General features: G+C 42.7%; 1 pseudogene; it reads right to left on the reverse strand.

The window, feature by feature from the left end:
• The window catches only part of LOC119279472, a 35164-nt pseudogene that overhangs the window by 5930 nt on the left and 5222 nt on the right, over window positions 1-24012 (reverse strand).

Below are 24012 nucleotides of genomic sequence, written 5' to 3' on the forward strand. Positions count from 1 at the left end.
TTCAATCCACTCTCAGTGGACTGAATCTTCTCGATCACCGCACCCATAAGGGCACAGTGTTCATCAATGATGGAGGCACCCTTCAGCGCTACCAATAAAGTATCCGGCGCCTCTGGTTGGATAGAGGTGGCCGGTGGAGCAGGCATACCTCCTCCATTTGATGGAGGCTGTCTGTCTGACTCAGGGACCTTATGTGTCTCTAGAATCGTGTCCGGCTTGGGTCCGGATTCTTGATGACCCACGCCGTCGACACTCACGGGAGCTTTCTCTCCTGTGTGACCGGCCCCAGAAGTATGGCCTCCTGGCGCCACCTTCGCGACCTTCTCCCCTCCTCCGTCGCCTGGGTCCTTCTAGGACGAAACCTTGGTTTCATTCCTATGTTTGGAGGAGGAGGCCTTCTGGGGTGTCTCGCTCCCCATAGCGTCCGAACCCAGCAGATCTTCTGACGAGGATTGTTCGGCGCGGGGCTTCGCCAGACTGAAAAAGAAAAGCACGGCTCAGATTGGAATGTGATGCCATGACAAGTCTGGACGCATGAGTGTGTTCGGATTTTATACTTACGAGTTCACCAGGGGCTCGACACTGGGATCCCACTCCGGCTGCTATCGGCGGCGCCGGTGGACTCCTCCTGAAGAGGAGTTTTTCCCCTCTTAGGCGAATCGGCTTCAAAGGAGTTGGAGGCTGCTCTTTTCTTTCTTCCCCCTTCGGGGATTCATCCTCCTCCTCCTCGTCCTCTTCGGAGGAAGAATGGGCATTGGAGTCTTTGGATTTCGTGCCTGGGGCACCACGGCGACGGAGGCCGCCCCTGGTCTTCTTGGCCTCCTTTTCGGTCTTCTTCTTCGGCGCCTTATATGGCATCGGGACCAGCATCTTCATCAGAAGTGGGCCGGCCGGTTCTTCTGGAAGAGGGGCTGGACAGTAGATCCGCCCCGCCTTCTTCGCCCAGCCCTAGGAAAATGATAGGAAACACGTTAAGTATTTTCCTGAGGATGTACAGATAGAACACATGAGTTGTTAAACATTCAGTTTCTTACCGAACTTGCGGGGCGGGATAGTTGGTACCCATGGTCCTCGGTGGAGTCCGGCCACGGTTTGCCGGACTTGAAAAGCACCTTCCAGATGTCCTTGTGCGTAGAGCCAAAGAGCTCTAGCAGGGTATGGTGCTTGGCCGGGTCAAACTCCCATAGATTGCAAGCTCGGTGTTGACATGGTAGAATCCGGCAAACCAACATCACCTGGACTACATTGACAAGCTTGACCCTCTTGTCTTCCATGTATTGAACGCTCGTCTAGAGCTCTGATAGCTCGTCAGACGAAGCCCAGTTCAGGCCCTTCTTGTGCCAGGACGTAAGTCGTAGGGGGGCACCGGATCTAAACTCCGGAATGGCGGTCCACTCCTTGCCACGCGGCTCGGTGATGTAGAACCACTGCTGCTGCCACTCCTTGACGGAATCATTGAAAGTCCCTGTCGGCCATGTAACATTGTGCATCTTGGTAACCATGCCGCCTCTGCATTCGGCATGCTCGCCACTCACTACCTTGGGCTTTACATTAAAAACCTTTAGCCATAAGCCGAAGTGCGGCGGGACACGGAGAAAGGCCTCGCACACGACTATGAATGTTGAGATGTTGAGGAAGGAATTTGGGGTTAGATCATGGAAATCAATCCCATAATAGTACATGATGTCGCGAACAAATGGGTGGAGGGGAAACCCTAGCCCGCGGACAAAATGAGGGAGAAATACCACTCTCTCGTTGGGTTCCGGAGTGGGGACGATCTGTCCCGCCATCGGAAGACGGTGGCTAATTGTCTTGGCCAGATACCCGCCCCCCGAAAGCTTTTTGATATCCTTCTCCCGGACAGTAGAGGCCATCCACTTGCCTCCTCTCCAGATCCGGACATCTTCGGGAAAGCCTTTTTGGGCGGAGAAGAGAAGCGCTTGGGCACTAGGGCTCGAGCGGAAAGGAATGGATGAGTAGAGAAGGGTGTGGGTGAAATGGAAGGTCCTTATCCCCTTATAAAGGTAGCAAAGATCCTGCACCTCCCCACTTGCCTGCTAAAAACGCTTATTCCTCAAGCACCACGATTGATGGCACGGTTGGGTTACCTGCACCCGTATTAATGAGAATCCCGCAATAGGGGTACACGATCTCTGCTTCGACAAAGACGTGCTGATAAAACCGCCTCGCGATATGTGCGTCGGCTGGTTGTGAAAAACGGTTCGAATAATGATCGGACCGTGGCGTGATGTCATAAAAAGCTATCAGCAGATTAGATTTGTGGAATATTATACTTTCTACGGTGGTATGAGGAATTTATTTTGCAGAGCCGGACACGATCCTTGTGTTCTGAATCTTTTATGGAGTATTCAGAGAAGGAACTCGCCTTGCAATGCCGAAGACAATCTGCGTGCCGGACTTATCGTCATTGAAGCCTGGTTCAGGGGCTACTAAGGGAGTCCTGGATTAAGGGGTCCTCGGACAGCCAGACTATATACTTTGGCCGGACTGTTGGACTTTGAAGATACAAGATTGAAGACTTCGTCCCGTGTCCGGATGGGACTCACCTTTGCGTGGAAGGCAAGCTTGGATATTCTGATATGTTAGATTTCCTTCTCTGTAACCGACTCTGTGTAACCCTAGCCCCCTCCGGTGTCTATATAAACCAGAGGGTTTAGTCCGTAGGACAACAACAATCATAATCATAGGCTAGCTTCTAGGGTTTGGCCTCTACGATCTCATGGTAGATCAACTCTTGTAATACTCATATCATCAAGATCAATCAAGTAGGAAGTAGGGTATTACCTCCATCGAGAGGGCCCGAACCTGGCTAAAACATCGTGTCCCCTGCCTCCTGTTACCATTAGCCTTAGACGCACAGTTCGGGACCCCCTACCCGAGATCCGCCGGTTTTGACACCGACAGTCCTCAACTAAAGGCATCACTTTACAAAACCTCAATGTTGGCTCAACTACTTAACGTGGTTCGAAATGAAGGTAAGAGAAGTTTATCAAGCAAAACCCTAAATATTGTACCTTGGTCTCACGGTGCATAGTGTGCAATAAGTCAACGGAAGGGTGTTCAAACAAGGTCAAACATTGTTCCTCACAGTATGTAATAAGAGGAATTTTATGCTTCAAGGAGTACAAACAAGCCTGCAAATGGAACAAAAGGAATTTAAATATAATATCCGACAAACTTATACATCGCTAAAAGGGACACACAACCTTAATAAGTCAATAACTGATACAAAAATGATTCAAGCTCAAGGATAACACATTTCATGCCTAACATCCACATTCACTATAAAGAACAGACAAGACTCAATAAATGCCCCGCAAATACTCCTAATAAAAGAACAGCAGACAAAGTAACAAAAGTTCGATGGAAGATGGGCAGGTGCAGCACTAGAATTCTGACAAAAGTACAACTGCTAGAAGAAAGTAATCAGGTGACATACTGTAAATCATTACCTCCTTGCATATATTCACATCCAAGAATGCTCTATAAATAAGTTGGGCATGCTCCCCATATACAAGTGAACCATGCATCGAAGATAGCAAAATATAAAATTCAACTTTATAAGGGGAAAATGTCGATTGAAAAGAAAACCATTCTTACTATTGTTCAAACAAGTATAAAGATTAAAGAATGACAATGATGAGGGCTGGACATTTACTTTCTTCTATCTTATCGTTGTGTATAGGCTTGCAAAATAAATAAATATGGTTCTCCATTCATATGTAATGAAACTGGTGTACAACATATTACGCAGCTGGAGAAACAACTCCCATGGATTGGGCAAAACTTTGAACAGTTCAATAATTTTAAAAGATTTTGAACATCAAGAAATGTAATCATGTCCCATTTGTGCCAAAAATACCCCATATAATTTCATGGTATTCTTTCCAATGCTGCATCACTTCTAAAAGGGCAAACACACACAAGCATGAGCAGCAGCACACACACGCGCGCGCACACACACACAGACACACACACACACACACAAGCACACAGTAGAAAAGCATATAATACATAAAGTAGGGTTAGCCGGTTACTCTCATAGGAAATATAGTACATAAAGGAGGGTTAGCCGGTTACTCCCATAGGAACCAAGGGTGTTGCAATCTAACAATGATTAGGGTTGCTGTAACACCCTGGTAGTCAAGCTACAGTAATCACACATTAATGGTGCCGTATCATCACATTTAATTTTTCTAAACCTCACTTTGATCCAAACCCAATTGAAATTCAAATTTAAAGTAAAGTCAAATAATTAAAGTTTTCAAAAGGTAAAATAAAAATGTAGGTTGGGTTGCAAATATTCACTAGATAATTGTAATGTAAGAGTTAACATTTTCCAAAATATATAAGTGCCCCTAAACATCTTTAAACTGACCCATAAGCTTTTTTTTTGGAAATAATCTAAGTTAAATAAATATGTAAAATATTCAAAAATAGTTGAAACTTGTTGGACTAGCCCAAACTATTGTCTAGAATTTATGTGTAGCTTTGCACATTTAACTCAAATCAGTTAGTACCTAAACTAAATACAAAATAGTAGCTAAAGTAGAAAACAGAAAAAGAGAAAAGAAAAAACGCCTAACACCTACTGTGCCACTGGGCCTAATGCCACAGTGCACCGCAGCCCAGTGCGCAATGTACCAGGCCCAACCCACCGCCTTGGCCTTCCCCTACCTCCCGCTGTGCCAGTAGAAGGCCCCGCGTGCCATGGCCTCGTACGCTCCTCGCTCTGCACCGCCGCGAGCGTCCGACCGCGTAACCATGCTCCCTGCACAACCGTGACACCGTAGCACTCTTCGGTGCATCCCCTTGTTGCCCCTAGCTACGTCCTCGTCGAGCTCCGATTTTTGGCCGTCGCCTGACCTCAACGCACCGCTCAACCCCGGCCACCCCCGTGCCTGCGACCACCGCTACTCGACGCGCGCTGTCGTATGCGTTCGAATGCACCAAGCCCCTTGAAGAACCATGCCCCGCAGCCCCGCCTTCGAACTCGCCCGAGCCCTGGCATCCGCCCCGCTCGTTGCCGGCAACGCTGCGGTCCTCCTCCGGCCAAGACACCGCCTCCGTTCAATGCACCACGGTGCGGGCGTTCGAAAGAGCCCACCCGCGCCCCCTTACTTGCACCGTGGTGTGATTCTAGCGAGGTCCGCGCGCCTCCGCCGCGTTTTCGGTCGCCGGCAGTTAACCTTCGCCGCCTGCCGACTGATACGTCTCCAACGTATCTATAATTTTTGATTGCTCCATGCTACTTTATCTACTGTTTTAGGCAATATTGGGCTTTATTATCCACTTTTATATTATTTTTGGGACTACCCTATTAACCGGAGGCCCAGCCCAGATTTGCTGTTTTATGCCTATTTCAGTGTTTCGAGGAAAAGGAATATCAGACGGAGTCAAAACGGAACGAAATCAACTGGAGAAGTTATTTTTGGAAGGAAACCCACCTGATGGACTTGGACCCCACGTCAGAAGATACGGGAGGTGCTCACGAGGGTGGGGGGCGCGCCCTCCCCCCCTGGGCGTGCCCCCCTGCCTCGTGGAGCCCCCGTAGCTCCACCGACGTTCTCCCTGCACCCATATATACCCACGTACCCTAAAACTTCCAGAACAGAAGATAGATCGGGAGTTCCGCCGCCGCAAGCCTCTGTAGCCACCAAAAACCAATCGGGAACCTGTTCCGGCACCCTGCCGGAAGGGGATTCCATCACCGGAGGCCATCTTCATCATCCCGGCGCAATCCATGACGAGGAGGGAGTAGTTCACCCTCGGGGCTGAGGGTATGTACCAGTAGCTATGTGTTTGATCTCTCTCGCTCTCGTGTTCTCTCTCGTGTTCATCTATGGCACGATCTTGATGTATCCCGAGATTTGCTATTGTAGTTGGATCTTATGATGTTTCTCCCCTCTACTCTCTTGTGATGAATTGAGTTTCCCCTTTGGAGTTTTCTTATCGTATTGAGTCTTTATGAGAACACTTGATGTATGTCTTGCCGTGATTATCTCTGGTGACAATGGGATATCATGTGCCACTTGATGTATGTTCTGGTGATCAGCTTGCGGGTTTCGTGACACTTGGGAACCTATGCATAGGGGTTGGCACACGTTCTTGACTCTCCGGTAGAAACTTTGGGGCACTCTTTGAAGTACTTTTATGTTGGTTGGATGAATCTGAGATTGTGTGATGCATATCGTATCATGCCCACGGATACTTGAGGTGACAATGGAGTATCTAGGTGACATTAGGGTTTTGGTTGATTTGTATCTTAAGGTGTTATTCTAGTATGAACTCTTTTATAGATCGATCCGAAAGAATAGCTTTGTGGTGGTTTCGTACCCGACCATAATCTCTACGTTTGTTCTCCGCTATTAGTGGCTTTGGAGTGACTCTTTGTTGCATGTTGAGGGCTTGTCATATGTTCTATCTATGTTATTATTGTTGAGAGAACTTACACTAGCGAAAGTATGAACCCTAGGCCTTGTTTCCTATCATTGCAATACCGTTTACGCTCACTTTTACCACTTGTTACCTTGCTGTTTTTATATTTTCAGATTACAAAAACCTATATCTACTATCTATTTTGCACTTGTATCACCATCTCTTCGCCGAACTAGTGCACCTATACAATTTACCATTGTATTGGGTGTGTTCGGGACACAAGAGACTCTTTGTTATTTGGTTGCAGGGTTGCTTGAGAGAGACCATCTTCATCCTATGCCTCCTACGAATTGATAAACCTTAGATCATCCACTTGAGGGAAATTTGCTACTGTCCTACAAACCTGTGCACTTGCAGGCCCAACAACGTCTACAAGAATAAGTTGTGTAGTAGACATCAAGCTCTTTTCTGGCGCCGTTGCCGGGGAGGCTAGGTAAGTGAAGGTATATCTTTAGATCTTGCAATCAAATCTTTTTGTTTCTTGTTTTAGCACTAGTCTAGTTTATAAAAGAAAATTACAAAAAAATGTAGTTGAGTTTGTCTCATACACTTCACCTTTTTAATATCTTTCGTGAGTATGATGGAAAGGATAATTGTGCTCAAGTTCTTGAAGAAGAAATCTATAGAATGTTTGGTACTAAATTTTTGAATGATGAGCATGATTGCAATGTTGTTAGTATGTATTTCTTGAATATCCATGATGCTAATGATATGCAAAGCCACAAGCTTGGGGAAGCTATGTTTGATGGAGATGATATTTTTTGTCCCCCAAGCTTTGATGAGCAAATTTACTATGATGAAAGCATGCCTCCTATTTATGATGATTATTGTGATGATACGTATGCTATAAAGAAGAAGTTTGCTTATGTGGAGAGTAGAAAATTTTCTATGCTTGTAGATCATGAAAAGAATGCTTTAGGTGCTGGTTATATTTTTGAATTCATTCATGATGCTACTGAAAATTATTATGAGGGAGGAACATATGCTTGTAGGAATTGCAATAATGTCAAGTTTCCTCTCTATGTGCTTAAGGTTTGAAAGTTATGCTTGTTGTGCCATCCTATGCTAGTTGATTATTGTTCCCATAAGTTGTTTTCTCACAAAATCCCTATGCATAGGAAGTGGGTTAGACTTAAATGTGCTATTCATATGCTTCATGATGCTCTCGTTATGTTTCAATTCTTATCTTTTATTGAGCATCATTGCCATTATCATGCCTAGCTAAAAGGCATTAAAGAAAAGCGCTTGTTGGGAGACAACCCAATATTTATCCTTACTGTTTTTGTGTGTCCACATAATTATGCTACTGTAGTAATCATGTTTTATAGCTTTTGTTTCAATAAAGTGCCAAGTAGAACCTTTGGGAAGACTTGGGTGAAGTTTATATGATCTTGCTGTGAAAAACAGAAACTTTAGCCCTCACGAGATTAGCTGTCATTTTTTACTGGAGAGTGATTTTAGGTTGATTATTTTTGCAGATGATTAATAGACAAATTACTCAGGTCCAGCAATTTATTTCATAATTTTTGGGGTTCCAGAAGTATACGTTTTATACAGATTACTACAGACTGTTCTGTTTTTGACAGATTCTGTTTTCTATGTGTTGTTTGCTTATTTTGATGAATCTATGAGTAGTATCGGAGGGTATGAACCATAGATAAGTTGGAGTATAGTAGATATTACACCAATATGAATTTAGAATGAGTTCATTACAGTACCTAAGTGGTGGTTTTGTTTTCTTATACTAACGGAGCTTACGAGTTTTGTTTTGAGTTTTGTGTGGTTGAAGTTTTCAAGTTTTGGGTAAATATTCGATGGATTATGGAATAAGGAGTGGAAAGAGCCTAAGCATGGGGATGCCCAAGGAACCCCAAGGTAATATTCAAGGACAACCAAGCAACTAAGCTTGGGGATGCCCCGGAAGGCATCCCCTCTTTCGTCTTCGTTCATCGGTAACTTTACTTGGAGCTATATTTTTATTCACCACATGATATGTGTTTTGCTTGGAGCGTCAATTTTTTTGATTAGTTTTTGCTTGATGTTAGTTATAATAATGTTTTGCATCTTTAGTGTCAATAAAGAAGTCAAGGATAGCCTTTGCCATGCTTATTTTGCTAGTATACATGTTGCTGTTTGAAAACAGAAAGTTTACCGCTGTTTCAAAAATTCCCTAGAAAAGTCAGAGAGTGGTATAATGTTGAATATTTTTGCATATTGAGCTCTGATAAATTTATTACAGTGGGAATTTTAGTTCATAATTTTTGGAGTCAGGGAAGTATTGATACTCTTGCATTCTTTACAGACTGTACTGTTTTGACAGATTGCTGTTATGTTTGCATTGTTTGCATATGTTTGCTTGCTTAATGATTCTATTTGAGGATAGGAGTATTAAATATGCAGAGGCATTTAGTATTAAATGTTGAATAATATTTTTAGTGATTTGTTACAGTAGAATATGATAAGGTTTTGCATTGGTTTATACTAACCTATCTCACAAGTTCTTGTTGAGTTTGTTGTGAATGAAGCGTTTGATAAAAAGAGAAACCATGATATGAGAGGAATTAAGGAGACACAAAAGTTCAAACTTGGGGATGCCCAAGGCACCCCAAGATAATATTTCAAGAATTATCAAGCATCTAAGCTTGGGGATGCCCCGGTAGGCATCCCACCTTTCTTCTTCAACAACTATCGGTTAGTATCGGTTGAGCCTAAGTTTTTGCTTCTTCACATGAGTTGTGCTATCCTTGCATTGTAGTTTTCTTTTGCTTTGCTTGCTGTTTGAATGAAGTATCAAGATCTGAAATCCTTTAATGAGAAAAAGCCTTACATGAATTGGAATTTGTTAGAATACTCTATGTGCTTCACTTATATCTTTTGAGCTTGATAGTTTTTGCTCTAGTGCTTCACTTATATCTTTTAGAGCACGGTGGTGGATTTGTTTTAAAGAAACCTGATCTCTCATGCTTCACTTAGATTATTTTGAAAGTCTTTAATAGCATGGTAATTTGCTTAATGTTAATATACTTGGTATTCAAGATATGTGAAACTTTCTTTTGAGTGCGTTGAATACTAAGATAAGTTTGATGCTTGATAATTGTTTTGAGATATGGAGGTGATAGTATCAAAGTCATGCTAGTTGGGTGATTATGAATTTGAGAAATACTTGTGTTGAAGTTTGCAAGTCCCCTAGCATGCACGTATGGTTAAAGTTGTGTAAGAAATTTGAAATATGAAGTGTACCTGACTTGTGAATCCTTATGAGTGGCGGTCGGGGACGAGCGATGGTCTTTTCCTACCAATCTATCCCCCTAGGAGCATGCGCGTAGTACTTGAATTTTTGATGACTTCTAAATTTTGGCAATAAGTATATGAGTTCTTTTGACTAATGTTGAGTCCATGGATTATACGCACTCTCACCTTTCCGCCTTTGCTAGCCTCTTCGGTACCGTGCATTGCCCTTTCTCACCTTGAGAGTTAGTGCAAACTTCGCCGGTGCATCCAAACCCCGTGATACAATACGCTCTATCACCCATAAGCCTCCTTATATCTTCCTCAAAACAGCCACCATACCTACCTATCATGGCATTTCCATAGCCATTCTGAGATATATTGCCATGCAACTTCCATCATCATCATGACATACATTACTTTTGTCATATTGCCATTGCATGATCATGTAGTTGACATCGTATTTGTGGCAAAGCCACCATGCATTATTTTTCATATGTGTCCCTCTTGATTCATTGCACCATCCCGGTACACCGCCGGAGGCATTCATATAGAGTCATATCTTGTTCTAGTTTCGAGTTGTAATTCATATGTTGTAATCAATGAAAGTGTGATGATCATCATTATTAGAGCATTGCCAAAAGAAAGAGAAAGGCCAAAAAAAAGGCCCAAAAAAAGAGAAAATAATAAAAAAACGCCAAAAGAAAAAAGAAAGGCCCAAAAAAAATAAAAATAAAATAAAAAGGGCAATGCTACTATCTCTTTTTCCACACTTGTGCTTCAAAGTAGCACCTTGTTCTTCATGTAGTGAGTCTCATATATCGTGCTTCAAAGTAGCACCTTGTTCCTCATGTAGTGAGTCTCATAAGTAGTCCTTTTCATACTAGTGGGAATTTTTCATTATAGAACTTGGCTTGTATATTCCTACGATGGGCTTCCTCAAATGCCCTAGGTCTTCGTGAGCAAGCGAGTCGGATGCACACCCACTAGTTTTATTTTGTTGAGCATTCATAGCTCTAGTGCATCCGTTGCATGGCAATCCCTACTCACTCACATCAATATCTGTTGATGGTCATCTCCATAGCCCGTTGATACGCCTAGTTGATGTGAGACTTTCTCTTTTTTTGTCTTCTCCACACAATCCCCATCATCTGTAGCGACCCGACCTCAGACGGTCAAGTCTCTGTGCTTACGTGTCATCCCTGGATCGGTATGCTGACACACACAATACTCGAGGATTTATAACAGAGGTAAATCACATGTATAAAGTAACGTAAATACTATTACCTCAATCCAAATATATAGCGGAAGCAACAAGGTTGTGGATTCCCATCAACACCAACGGCAAGGTTGAGTATAGGAAATCGTAACCCTAACGTATCACTTATTCGTCGTCTGAAAATCTGCAACATGAAACGTTGCAGCCCGAAAACGGGTCAGCACATGGAATATGCTGGCAATGTAACACATAGAGAGTAATGAAAGAATAAGCTATACTACATGCATATTTGGCTGGTGGAAAGCTCTATGGTTACAGTTTTGCGTAAAGCCAATTTTTCCCTACTACAAAGGAATAAATTTATTTAACTATCATGGTGGTTGTTAAACATTGAGAATGGTTGACAGCATCCTCAATCCCAATTAAAAAGTACTCATTAAAAACCCATCAATATTAAATTAGAGTAACATGTTGAGATACAAATGATATTTCAAGTACTAGATACTCAAGATGTCCATACCCGGGGACACGGCTAATCATGATTAGTTTGTACACTCTGCAGAGGTTTGCGCACTTTTCCCCACAAGACTCGATCGCCTCCGTTTGGTTTCTCGCACTTCATGGTGTTTGAGAAACGGATGACCGAGACATAGTCTTTCAGAAGCGCTAGCACCTTACGATGGGTAGACCGGTACACCTACATCCCCTACATCTGCTAGTCCACCACTATAAGAGTTCGCACAACTTAGTCAACTATGCCAGAGCCCATAATGGCTTGTGGCTGCACACGTAAGTTACTAGTATGAATTATCTTATGATCCCTTTGAGCCTGGGTGGCGGTCCATAGGAAAATCACATGGTACCCCCGGGATTTCCAAAAAAACAGGCAAGTCCTGGTAACCCCAGGTGCCTCAATCCACCCAGATGTGTATTTGAGTTGCCACCTTAGATAAACCATTAATTAAAGATCTCACATCTGTCATGGATATTCACTCACCCAATCCACGTCTACTAGCATAGCATGGCATAATAAGCAAACGTAGAAGTAACTCCCAAAGGTTTCATAAGTACAATAGGTAATAGGTACTACCTCAATCTACTTCCCATCCCACAATTTAATTAGATCCTAATCATGCAATGTGTGAGGATTGATCTAATGCATAAAAACTAGGTAGTAGAAAAGGTATGATCAAGTGTTACTTGCCTGCAATGTTGATGAAGATGATTCGCACTCAACTCCTGATAGTTCTATTCGTCACACTACGGTCAATCTATCGTGATCAAGCAATAGTAACCACACATAAGCAATCACTCAAAAGATCGGAAAGAACGAATAGTACGATTCGGAAAACATCAAACCAAACAAATAACTCTTGCAGCATAAAACAATTTCTAACAGTACCAAAACTATGTGTATTTGGCCTTATCAGAAAGTTTAGTTCAAGAGCTTCGATTTGCAAAAAGAATCAACTCAAACGGAGTTTTAAAACTCAAGCTATGATCAAACGAAGTTCAAATTCAAATCTGATCTAATTCAAATTTTAAACTTTCAAAAACATGTTCAAGTTGTTTTACTGGATAGAGGAGATCATAAAAAAGAGGTGGGCGTTGGTTTCGTTGAATTTGGATAAACGAATAAAAAGTAATGATCGTTTTAAGATTAGGGACTAATCTGTGAATAAAATATTCACGGATGGGTCCCTGGCCGAAAATAACAGAAAAAGAAAAAAAAGGCTAAAAAGCGAACGTTCGTTTTTCTGACCTAAACAGCGAACGTTCTCTAAATAAAAACAAAACGCTTCGGGGAAAAAGGACTAAAGCGATCTGGATCGTTGGATCCAGATCCAACGGCGAGGGAAGGGGCGGCGGTTACCACGGCGCTGTGAGTTGCCGGCGACGGAGAAAACGGCGGCGACGGCGCCGGCTGTGCACCGGGAGGTGGCTCCGGTGGTCGAGGGGGCAGCGGAGCAGTCGGGGAGGTGCGGCGCGGAGAGGCCGAGTCGATGGTGGCGCCGGCGGAGGGCGGCGGCGGCGGTGGTGTGCGGGGCAGGCGGACGGAGCTGCGGCGGCGGTGGCAAGATCCGGCGGCGGCGGGATCTGTGGCGGCGGCGCGAGCAGAGAGAGAGGGCCCGGGGCGGCGCCCTTTATAGGAGGAGGGGAGGCGCTGACGTGGGGAAGGGGGCAGGGCAAGGCAGCGGTGGTGTCCGGCTGGGGCACGGACGCCGAGGCGGTGGCGGCGCGACGCGGGCTGGGCCGCGACCTGGCTGGCTAGCTGGGCCGGTCCAGTCGGGGAGGGAACATTTTTTTTAAACATTTATCCGCACAAACCAAAATAAAACAAAATAAACAGAATTATTATATAGGCATATAATATATCAAAATTTGCAGAAAAAGATTTTCCTACGAGATGAACATTATTCTAGTTTCAAATAAAATACACAAAAATTCAAATAATTCAAAGAGTGCTACTGGTCTAATAAAATCCAATAAAAATCATTTTAAAAATACCAAAATTAATTCAAATTTATTTCTCTCCAATTTTCTAATGTAGGGAATCATGTTACCCTATTTTCCATATATTTTATTTTTGGAGAAAAATAATTTGAATAAAACTCAAATAACTCCAAATTGAAAATAAATTCAAAAGAACTTTGAATTTAATTCTTTGAAACTCCCAACTCATATTTCATATGTTTTGAAGAAGTCATTTTATCTTCGCTCGTGAAAATCATTGAGTTGCATAAAGTTCCTGGGTTGGAAATATTTTCCAAATGAAATTCAAATATTTTTCAACACCCATTGTCATTTAAATAAATGGAAGAAGTCATGTCATCTTCTCTCCGGGGTTTTGTGATGAAAAGAATTTGAATTCACGGAGATCATAAAAGCAAAAATGAAAGTTTGTGAAAGTCCTTTTATTCTCTCTCATTTAACTTTCAAAAAGTTTCGAATTTCACTCAATCAATCACACAACAATCAAACAAACAATCACTCTATCTATTTATAATAACATTCCAAAATTTAGAATTTTGGGTTGTTACAAACCTACCACCCTTAAAATGAATCTCGTCCTCGAGATTCGGAGAGGCTAGCAAGAAATAGGTTAGGGTTGGGGGTCTTCAAAATCCAACGTTCGTCTCCGGGGTCTCGGGTGTACCACCCTTAGAAACATTGATACAGTTCCATCAAAACTCATATACTCCATCCTTAATCCTGACAGTGTCGATCTTCTCAGATCCATCTGAAAAATTTCCTTCTCTAGGATCTTTCGGTAGTGGCATAACCTTTTTCTCAATTCTTTTATCCATTTCCTCCTGGTAAGGTTATTCCGAGATTGGGTCTTCTTAGCTGACGGGTCTGGCGCCAATACTAAACAACTATCGATATCTCATGGTGGTCAACAATTTATGGTTTCTCCTGCAGAAAACGGGTATGGGCTGAACCTCACCGTATAACCTACGGTTGGCAACAACTGCCATACAAGGGAAAAATACTTATACCATTCTAAGGTTTAAACAAGGTTTTGATCGTCGTCACTCTACTATAGGTAAGTCTCTCAGATTTACCATCCCATATAGCAAGGCGAATAATAAGAGTAAGTCGGTATGGTGATCAATCCATCCCGCACCCAAATCATTATCTTGTATATGGTTTAGCGAATCTCGCATTCTGACACTCGGTCATCCTCACAAGCATTGCGGAATTTCTCTTGTCGACGAACCAAGTTCGGATAAATCCATTGATTCTGCAAGCCAAACAAACATCAATCGTTCCTTCACAACTCTCAGGTTTTGCGTTGCTCCTATAAAATCGTCGGTTGATAAAGTCGTAACTTCTTCTAGGGTTTTCCTTCAGCAAGAGTGTGCTTGCTTCTTGGCAGGTCCTGGGGCCTGTGGGTTATGGCCCATCTCATCACTTGTAAACCTTGAACTCATCATCGCGGGCAACTGTTCGTTATTCCAACATTCAATTTCTTAGTATTCTTAAATCCATTCAATTGTACCTTCTTCCTTCCTTCTATTAGTACCAAACTAAGACGTGATTACTTAGACTCATCATGGAATTCCCATTGATCCATATTTCCAACATCATACCTCCTTTATATCCAATAGTAATTCATCTCTTCATCCTCGTGGGATATCCCACATACCGAGATAAAAACTTATACTTATGAAGTCCATACTCCACTTCGTGGAACATCATTATCCTTTCCAGGGTCAAATCTCCTCACAGGGTAATATTGGTCATCTCTGCATGTCACTTCTTCAACTGGGAAACGTGAAACACATCATGAACTCTTGACAGTGCTTCGGGTGACTCCAACTTGTTGGCCAGTTCTCCCATACGCTCCAAACTCGGTATGGTCCTACAAATCTCGGGGCTAACTTTCCCTTAACTCCAAATCGTTTAACTCCTCGCAGAGGGGACACATGAAGACATGCTCTGTCTCCAATTTCATAGACTACCTCTTGTGTTTTTTTTTGAGTCTGCATAACTCTTCTGCCTGGACTGAGCTACCTTCAGTCTATCTCAAAGCAACTTAACATTCTTTTTCTGAATCCTTGATCACATTTGATCCAAACAACTAACGGTCTCCAACTTCATCCCACATCAATGGTGTCTGGCTCCTTCTCCATACAAAGCTTTAAAAGGGGACATCTTCAAACTAGCTTGGTAACTGTTGTTGTATGAGAACTCCGTGTAAGGTAGATTATCATCCCTACTAGATCCATAATATAGCACACACGATCTCAACATGTCCTCCAGAATCTGATTGACTCTCTCGATTTATCCATCTGTCTGCGGAAGAAAGGCTGTACTGAACTCTAGCCTAGTACCCAAAGTGTGGTGCAGCTGATTCCAAAACTTTGAGGTAAACCGTGTTCCTCTATCGATGGTCCTCGGAACTCCATGCAGACATACATCCTGGTCAAATATATCTTGGCCAACTTCGCACTTGTATAGGTGGTTTTCACTGGGATAAAGTGAGCCACTTTGGTCAAGCAAATCAACTACTACACAGATAGAATCATATCCAGTTCGGGTTCTGGGAAATCCCGTAATGAAATCCATGCAAGCTTATCCCCACTTCCATTCGGGTAGCGACATAGGCTGTAGTAATCCTGTTGGCTTCTGATGCTCTACTTTTACTCTCTGGCATACATCACCTACGACTACATATTCCGTAATATCCTTCTTCATACCAGTCCACCAGAAACACTCCTTCAAAATCCAAATACATCTTGGTGTTTCCAGGGCGAATCGAGTATGGTGAGTCATAAGCCTCTTCAAGTATTTACTTCCTAATCTTTGCATTATTGGGAACATATACACGGTCCTCGAACCATAAGGTGTCGTGCTCATCCTTACAAAAACCTTTGGCCTTTCCTTTGCTCATCCTCTCTTTTATCTCAGCAATCTCTTTGTCATACTTCTAAGCTTCACGAGTCTTTCCCAACAATGTAGACTGAACTTCCATTGCTGCAACAAAACCTTTGGGAACAATCTCCAACCGAAGTTCCCTGAGATCCTCTGCTAACTTCCTTGGTAATCCTCCGCTTATGAGGGTATTCGTCCTTGTTTTGTTTATGGTTGTGTCATATTTCTCCACAAAGCTTGTTTGCACAAGGTTTCTTCATATCCTTTCCATAAGGCTTCAACTTCTGAGACACAAGCCGAGACTTTAGCAGAGTCAACTTAAATTCTTTCCAAGTGGTTACTCTTTGCCATCCATTGATGGTTTGGTACATCCCCCACCAAGTAGTAGCAACTCTTACGAAGCATTGAAGAGCATGCTGGGCCATTTCCTTTCTGGCTATAGGGTCACTCTCCATATGATCCTCCATGTTCTGAATCCATTGGTCCATCTCCAATTACTCATCGGTCCAGAAAATATGAGCTCATCTCCATTCATCCTCTATTGGGTCCATGGGTTTGGGGTGGGATAAGAGAGATCGAGAGGGATGCACACAATACAAACAATAGTTTTGAAAAGGCAGATTTTATTGTGGCTGTCGGAAAAACAACAAACAAATGACAGCTAACAATCGTCACATCTAACATAAGTATAACAGGGGTTTGGTCTTCTAATGGTCTATAGATCTCAACGTCATCAAACTCTTCAAGTCTTGTTTCATGTCTCCGATGGCTTCTTCTGATCATGCTTGTCCTTCTCAAGTTCTTTCGCCAGATCATCTCTGTTGTCGTAAAGTCTATCATGGCGTCCTTCAATATTCTGGGGTTGCATTTTCAGACTTCTAGGTTTCAACATCCTTGGCATGTACCATGGTCTAGTTCCTGATGAATCTCCGGTTTCTCGTGGTTCTGCTCCTCCAGCTTGGCTACTCTCATCTTCAGGGTCCTGCATTCTTCATGAATGCTCCTTGTCAAATATGACTTCCTAAAGTCCATCTTAAAATCCTTGATGTAATACTCCAGATCCTGGCGATACACCAGCTAAGGTTAAGACTTCACCTTGCTGATAGGTGCTCCATCAGCCTTATACCATCAAATCTTTCCATGCATATGCATGCTTAACTTAGCACGGTAATAATGGCATAAGAGAGCGATAACACCTTGGATAGCGTGCTTCTGCTCTTGTCATTTCCATGAGCTATCATTCCATAGTTGATATCTCTTGCCTGAGGGGTTTCTTGACAATAACTTTGAGTTTTTAACTCTCCATGCTCCGGTCTTTCTCCGATACACCTTGATCTCGGGTATTGACAACTTCCATGGTCTATCAAGTTCCATAAGTGTAGCCTTCCTTGGTCATACCAATTCTGGAAATTCTTCAGGGCCTTCAAATGCTCATAGTCTTCAGAGTCTTCAACCGTTGTAGTTTCCATTATCCAAATGCACGGTAAAATCCTCTTCATTCCGAATGGTCTTAGTTGTCCGATATCTTGCACGCCTTGGAGTAGTCTCATCAGTTGAATCTTCGAGTGGTCAAAAGGGGAAAAGGGGTATAGTCTCACTAAAGGGAATATTTGAATAAGCTCAAAAGAGAAGAGAGGTAAAAGATTCTTTTGAAAAGAAAGTTGTAGAGAAAATCTTTCCTATTGGCTTGCCAGTTTCTAGGGTCACGTCCTACAGTCAACATGTGCTCTGATACCATCTTGTAGCGACCCGACCTCAGACGGTCAAGTCTCTGTGCTTACGTGTCATCCCTGGATCGGTATGCTGACACACACAGTACTCGAGGATTTATAACAGAGGTAAATGACATGTATAAAGTAACGTAAATGCTATTACCTCAATCCAAATATATAACGGAAGCAACAAGGTTGTGGATTCCCATCAACACCAATGGTAAGGTTGAGTATAGGAAATCGTAACCCTAACGTATCACTTACTCGTCGTCTGAAAAATCTGCAACATGAAACGTTGCAGCCCAAAAATGGGTCAGCACATGGAATATGCTAGCAATGTAACACATAGAGAGTAATGAAAGAATAAGCTATACTACATGCATATTTGGCTGGTGGAAAGCTCTACGGTTACAGTTTTGCATAAAGCCAATTTTCCCTATTGCAAAGGAATAAATTTATTTAACTATCATGGTGGTTGTTAAACATTGAGAATGGTTGACTGCATCCTCAATTCCAATTAAAAAGTACTCATTAACAAACCCATCAATATTAAATTAGAGTAACATGTTGAGATACAAATGATATTTCAAGTACTAGATACTCAAGATGTCCATAACCGGGGACACAGCTAATCATGATTAGTTTGTACACTCTGCAGAGGTTTGCACACTTTTCCCCACAAGACTCGATCGCCTCCGTTTGGTTTCTCGCACTTCATGGTGTTTGACAAACGGATGACCGAGACATAGTCTTTCAGAAGCGCTAGCACCTTACGATGGGTAGACCGGTACACCTACATCCCCTACATCTGCTAGTCCACCACTATAAGAGTTCGCACAACTTAGTCAACTATGCCAGAGCCCATAATGGCTTGTGGCTGCACACGTAAGTTACTAGTATGAATTATCTTATGATCCCTTTGAGCCTGGGTGGCGGTCCATAGGAAAATCACACGGTACCCGCGGGATTTCCAAAAAAACAGGCAAGTCTTGGTAACCCCAGGTGCGTCAATCCACCCAGATGTGTATTTAAGTTGCCACCTTAGATAAACCATTAATTAAAGATCTCACATCTGTCATGGATATTCACTCACCCAATCCACGTCTACTAGCATAGCATGGCATAATAAGCAAACGTAGAAGTAACTCCCAAAGGTTTCATAAGTACAATAGGTAATAGGTACTACCTCAATCTACTTCCCATCCCACAATTTAATTAGATCCTAATCATGGAATGTGTGAGGATTGATCTAATGCATAAAAACTGGGTAGTAGAAAAGGTATGATCAAGTGTTACTTGCCTGCAATGTTGATGAAGATGATTCACACTCAACTCCTGATAGTTCTATTCGTCACACTCCGGTCAATCTATCGTGATCAAGCAATAGTAACCACACATAAGCAATCACTCAAAAGATAGGAAAGAACGAAGAGTACGATTCGTAAAACATCAAAACCAAACAAATGACTCTTGCAGCATAAAACAATTTCTAACAGTACCAAAACTATGTGTATTTGGCCTTATCAGAAAGTTTAGTTCAAGAGCTTCGATTTGCAAAAAGAATCAACTCAAACGGAGTTTTAAAACTCAAGCTATGATCAAACGAAGTTCAAATTCAAATCTGATCTAATTCAAATTTTAAACTTTCAAAAACATGTTCAAGTTGTTTTACTGGATAGAGGAGATCATAACGAAGAGGTGGGCATTGGTTTCGTTGAATTTGGATAAACGAATAAAAAGTAATGATCGTTTTAAGATTAGGGACTAATCTGTGAATAAAATATTCACGGATGGGTCCCTGGCCGAAAATAACAGAAAAAGAAAAAAAGGCTAAAAACCGAACGTTCGTTTTTCTGACCTAAACAGCGAACGTTCTCTAAATAAAAACAAAACGCTTCGGGGAAAAAAAGACTAAAGCGATCTGGATCGTTGGATCCAGATCCAACGGCGAGGGAAGGGGCGGCGGTTACCACGGCGCTGTGAGTTGCCGTCGACGGAGAAAACGGCGGCGACGGCGCCGGCTGTGCACCGGGAGGTGGCTCCGGTGGTCGAGGGGGCAGCGGAGCAGTCGGGGAGGTGCGGCGCGGAGAGGCCGAGTCGATGGTGGCACCGGCGGAGGTCGGCGGCGGCGGTGGTGTGCGGGGCAGGCGGGCAGAGCTGCGGCGGCGGTGGCAAGATCCGGCGGCGGCGGGATCTGTGGCGGCGGCGCGAGTAGAGAGAGAGGGCCCGGGGCGGCGCCCTTTATAGGAGGAGGGGAGGCGCTGACGTGGGGAAGGAGGCAGGGCAAGGCGGCGGCGGTGTCCGGCTGGGGCACGGACGCCGAGGCGGTGGTGGCGCGACGCGGGCTGGGCCGCGACCTGGCTGGCTAGCTGGGCCGGTCCAGTCGGGGAGGGATCATTTTTTTTAAACATTTATCCGCACAAACCAAAATAAAACAAAATAAACAGAATTATTATATAGGCATATAATATATCAAAATTTGCAGAAAAAGATTTTCCTACGAGATGAACATTATTCTAGTTTCAAATAAAATACACAAAAATTCAGATAATTCAAAGAGTGCTACTGGTCTAATAAAATCCAATAAAAATCATTTTAAAAATACCAAAATTAATTCAAATTTATTTCTCTCCAATTTTCTGATGTAGGGAATCATGTTACCCTATTTTCCATATATTTTATTTTTGGAGAAAAATAATTTGAATAAAACTCAAATAACTCCAAATTGAAAATAAATTCAAAAGAACTTTGAATTTAATTCTTTGAAACTCCCAACTCATATTTCATATGTTTTGAAGAAGTCATTTTATCTTCGCTCGTGAAAATCATTGAGTTGCATAAAGTTCCTGGGTTGGAAATATTTTCCAAATGAAATTCAAATATTTTTCAACACCCCTTGTCATTTAAATAAATGGAAGAAGTCATGTCATCTTCTCTCTAGGGTTTTGTGATGAAAAGAATTTGAATTCACGGAGATCATAAAAGCAAAAATGAAAGTTTGGGAAAGTCCTTTTATTCCCTCTCATTTAACTTTCAAAAAGTTTCGAATTTCACTCAATCAATCACACAACAATCAAACAAACAATCACTCTATCTATTTATAATAACATTCCAAAATTTAGAATTTTGGGATGTTACATCATCATATTCTATTCCACCCATAGTGCTATATCCATGGCTCACGCTCATGTATTGCGTGAAGGTTGAAAAAGTTTGAGATTATTTAAGTATGAAACAATTGCTTGGCTTGTCATCGGGGGTATAGAAGTTGGGAACATCTATGTGTGACGAAAATGAAGCATAGCCTAACTATATGATTTTGTAGGGATGAACTTTCTTTTGCCATGTTATTTTGAGAAGACATGATTGCTTTGATTAGTATGCTTGAAGTATTATTATTTTTGTGTCAATATGAACTTTTGTCTTGAATCTTTCAGATCTGAATATTCATATCACAATTAAGAAGATTTACATTGAAATTATGCCAAAGTATCACTCCACATCCAAAATTCTTTTTTATCATTTACCTACTCGAGGACGAGCAGGAATTAAGCTTGGGGATGCTTGATACGTCTCCAACGTATCTATAATTTTTTATTGCTCCATGCTACTTTATCTACTGTTTTAGGCAATATTGGGCTTTATTATCCACTTTTATATTATTTTTGGGACTAACCTATTAACCGGAGGCCCAGCCCAGATTTGCTGTTTTATGCCTATTTCAGTGTTTCGAGGAAAAGGAATATCAGACGGAGTCAAAACGGAACGAAATCAACTAGAGAAGTTATTTTTGGAAGGAAACCCACCTGATGGACTTGGACCCCATGTCAGAAGATACGGGAGGTGCTCACGAGGGTGGGGGGTGCGCCCTCCCCCCTGGGCGTGCCCCCCTACCTTGTGGGGCCCCCGTAGCTCCACCGACGTTCTCCCTACACCCATATATACCTACGTACCCTAAAACTTCCAGAACAGAAGATAGATCGGGAGTTCCGCCGCTGCAAGCCTCTGTAGCCACCAAAAACCAATCGGGACCTTGTTCCGTCACCATGCCGGAAGGGGATCCCATCACCGAAGGCCATCTTCATCATCCCGGCGCTATCCATGACGAGGAGGGAGTAGTTCACCCTCGGGGCTGAGGGTATGTACCAGTAGCTATGTGTTTGATCTCTCTCTCTCATGTTCTCTCTCGTGTTCATCTATGGCACGATCTTGATGTATCCCGAGCTTTGCTATTGTAGTTGGATCTTATGATGTTTCTCCCCCTCTACTCTCTTGTGATGAATTGAGTTTCCCCTTTGGAGTTTTCTTATCGGATTGAGTCTTTATGAGAACACTTGATGTATGTCTTGCCGTGATTATCTGTGGTGACAATGGGATATCATGTGCCACTTGATGTATGCTTTGGTGATCAACTTGCGGGTTTCGTGACACTTGGGAACCTATGCATAGGGATTGGCACACATTCTTGACTCTCCGGTAGAAACTTTGGGGCACTCTTTGAAGTACTTTTATGTTGGTTGGATGAATCTGAGATTGTGTGATGCATATCGTATAATCATGCCCACGGATACTTGAGGTGACAATGGAGTATCTAGGTTACATTAGGGTTTTGGTTGATTTGTATCTTAAGGTGTTATTCTAGTACGAACTCTTTTATAGATCGATCCAAAAGAATAGCTTTATGGTGGTTTTGTACCCGACCATAATCTCTACGTTTGTTCTCTGCTATTAGTGGCTTTGGAGTGACTCTTTGTTTGCATGTTGAGGGCTTGTCATATGTTGTATCTATGTTATTATTGTTGAGAGAACTTACACTAGCGAAAGTATGAACCCTAGGCCTTGTTTCCTATCATTGCAATACCGTTTATGCTCACTTTTACCACTTGTTACCTTGCTGTTTTTATATTTTCAGATTACAAAAACTTATATCTACTATCTATTTTGCACTTGTATCACCATCTCTTCGCCGAACTAGTGCACCTATACAATTTACCATTGTATTGGGTGTGTTGGGGACACAAGAGACTCTTTGTTATTTGGTTGCAGGGTTGCTTGAGAGAGACCATCTTCATCCTACGCCTCCTATGGATTGATAAACCTTAGGTCATCCACTTGAGGGAAATTTGCTACTGTCCTACAAACCTGTGCACTTGCAGGCCCAACAACGTCTACAAGAAGAAGGTTGTGTAGTAGACATCACCGACGTGGCCTGCCGCTGGGGCCCATCTCGGTCACTGCCTAGTGGCCCCAGGGGCCCGGCTGGCCTAGTTGACCGTGGTCAACTTGCTAACTGGGCCGGTCCTAGCAGCTGATCAGTGGACCCCACCCTAGTGGGCCCAATTACTTAACTAGCTAAAATTAGATTAGTTTGAACCCTGAGTAGTCCACTGTGTATGACAGGTGGGACCCAGCCGTTAGGTTTGACCTGAACCGGCTGGGTTGACTGCTGATGTCATGATGACGTTAGGCTGATGCAATAAATTTATTTGTCAAATTAAAATAATTTTAGGAAATGAACTAAAACTTTGAAAATTAATGTAAAATAAACCATAACTCGGAAGAAAATACTTTGTACATGAAAGTTGCTCAGAACGACGAGGTGAATCCGAATACGTGATCCGTTCGTTCACCACATGTCCCTAGCATAAAGAACGTGCAACAATCCACCTCTGGTTCGTCTATCCCAAAACGACAAACACCAGGAATATTTTCCCGGATGTTTTCCCCCTTCGCCGGTATCACCTACTACCACGTTAGGGCACACCTAGCACCTCTCATTGTAATGTCATGCATCGTCATGCTTATGTTTGCATTATATTTATTGTTTCTTGCCCCTGTTCTCTCCGGTAGACTATGAGGCTGATGGCGTTGATGCCCCGATCGACTACAGTGTTGACGACCCCTCATTGCCAGAGCAACCAGGCACCCCCCCCCCCCCCTTGATCACCCGATATCACCTATTCATTCTACTGTTTGCATTAGAGTAGTGTAGCATGTTACTGCTTTCGTTAATCC

This window comes from Triticum dicoccoides, chromosome 3B (genome assembly GCF_002162155.2).
Source record: "Triticum dicoccoides isolate Atlit2015 ecotype Zavitan chromosome 3B, WEW_v2.0, whole genome shotgun sequence".
NCBI lineage: Eukaryota > Viridiplantae > Streptophyta > Magnoliopsida > Poales > Poaceae > Triticum > Triticum dicoccoides.